The sequence below is a fragment of the Pituophis catenifer genome, unplaced genomic scaffold (assembly GCF_029215685.1).
Source record: "Pituophis catenifer annectens isolate HBS135680 unplaced genomic scaffold, rPitCat1.0.hap2 SCAF_5, whole genome shotgun sequence".
In the NCBI taxonomy this organism is placed as follows: Eukaryota; Metazoa; Chordata; class Lepidosauria; order Squamata; family Colubridae; genus Pituophis; species Pituophis catenifer.
In genome coordinates, this window is record NW_027256885.1 from 84,972,173 (window position 1) to 84,974,672 (window position 2,500).

Below are 2,500 nucleotides of genomic sequence, written 5' to 3' on the forward strand. Positions count from 1 at the left end.
ACCCCGAAAAAGGGAGGCAGTGTGGATGCAACAGCAGAAGGAACGTCTCATGATAGATCAAGCCTTACAGCTTATCCGTGATGTGGAAGAAAGCAGAAAAAACCGTGAGTCCTTTGAAACTCCTGTGGAGAAGGGGGAAGCAGACCCCAGGGGGGAGGCCGAAGAGACAGCCTGCGGGGGAGAGGAAGAGTTTGAGGAGGGAACATCCCAGGCTTCGGCAGCTCGAGGAAGAGATGCAGCCGGCCAGAGAACCCCAGCCCTGCAGGCCCCCCCCCGCAGACGTAAAAAGCCAAAAATCCCCCCCCTTCCTGGAAAATTTGATGGAAATCCTAAAACCTTAGGATTTTTCCTGACCCAAGTGTGGAACCACATGCAGGATTGGGGGGAGGACTACGAAACAGATGCGGCTAAAGTCAGAAGCGTTGCGAATGCCCTAGAGGGAGTGGCGGCTGAGTGGATGGTAGTTCTCCACAATAACAACTCCCTCCTGCTGAGAAATTACAACCAGTTCATGAGGGCCCTTAGAAGACGTTTTGAAGACCATTTAGCTGAACGAAAGGCGAGACTCAGAATGAAGAGCATTCAGCAGGGCCGGAGGCCGGTGGCAGAGTATATCCAAGAGTTTCGTGAACTGGCACCTTATATGACAGGCTGGTCAGAAATGGCGCTTTTGGAGAGTTTCAAGGATGGATTGAATGATGAGATATATCGAGATTGCAGGAGCATGGGGGTCCCCGATGATTTGGATAGATGGTACATAGTAGCTGAGGATGTGGAGATCGAGCTGAAACGGAGCGAACTCCGAGGAAGGCGGATGGGGGACCAGTCATCCTCTCTCTACCGTAAGGGGGCGGCCAAGATGACTGGCGGGAAGACCGAATTCAAACCCAAGTCAAAGCCCTTCACCTGTTTCAAATGTGGGAAGGAGGGTCACCGGGCGGCCGAATGTTTCTCCAAACCACCGCCAAAAGCCACTGGGGCCAGCCAAAAGAAAAGCGATAAAATACCCGCCAAAACCCGCGGCACCGCCCTGAAAGGAGAAGTCGTTGAGTTCACTCCCCGGAACCAGCGTGAGTTGGGAACTCCGACCAACGATGACGACAGCGAGACAGACTCCGATTCGGACACCGATGAACGGGTGAGTCACACGGAAGAACCCTTACTCATCCCCGTAGAAGTAAGGGTGCCCTCCACAGGAACTCAAGCGCAATTGTTAGCCCTGTTGGACTCGGGATGCACTAGGTGCATAATTAGCCCCAAAGTAGTGGAGGAAATGGGACTGAGACTGAAAACTTTAAAAAGACCCATTGCATTTTGTCAATTAGATGGGTCGATTGCAGGGGGGGGGGGCCAGCTAGTTTTATGACCGAACCCCTTGAACTACAGTTGGGGAATCATATAGAAAAGCTCAGCTTTATCGTAGCACCTGGCATGGAAAGGCCCCTAATTCTAGGACTGCCTTGGCTTCGTAAATGGAACCCACGAGTAAATTGGAAAACGGGGGTCCTGCGCATCCGTACGGCAGAACCACCTCCGGAAAAGGAAGGCCCCTCCCTAAGGGACGACGTAAGACCAGAAGGGGCCGCAGTAGCCATTAACTATATTGAGGGAGAAGAGAAAATTCCAAAGGAATATTGGGACCTCAAGGAAGTGTTTAGTGAAAAAGCGTCTGATAATCTGCCTCCCCACAGGGCCACTGACTGCACCATTGAAATACTCCCAGGGGTGAAGCTTCCCAAACCAAAAATATACCCCATGACACCTCGAGAATTGGAGGAATTGCGGAATTTTATTGACAAAAACTTAGAACGGGGATTTATCGAACGAGCCAAACCCAAGGTAGCAGCGCCAGTAATGTTCCGCGAAAAGAAAGATGGATCCTTCAGATTAGTTGTTGATTATAGAAACATGAACGCCATTTGCGTGGAAAATGTCTATCCCCTCCCACTTATGAAGGACATGTTGGCCCATTTAGGAAAGGGAAAAATTTTTACCAAACTTGATTTAAGAGAGGCATACTACCGAGTGAGAATAAAAGAGGGAGATGAATGGAAGACAGCATTTAATTGCCCACTGGGGTGTTTCCAATTTAGAGTACTCCCTTTTGGACTACAGGGGGCCCCGGCCGTATTCATGCAGTTGATCAACGAAGTGTTGCATGAGCATCTATATAAGGGGGTGTTGGTCTATTTGGACGATATTCTAATTTATTCTGACAACATGGCCGACCATATAAGATTGGTTCGAGCGGTCTTGAATAAACTCAGAGCAGCTGAACTCTATGCTAAACTTTCTAAATGTGAATTCCATCAAGACAAAATCGACTATCTTGGATATCGTATATCGCATGAGGGAATAGAGATGGACCCGGAAAAGGTCCGGGCAGTAATGGAATGGGCCGCACCACGCACCCGTAAACAGTTACAGAGTTTCTTAGGGTTTGCTAACTTTTATAGACAATTTATCCCCTCTTTCGCAAAAATCGCACTGCCAATTACAA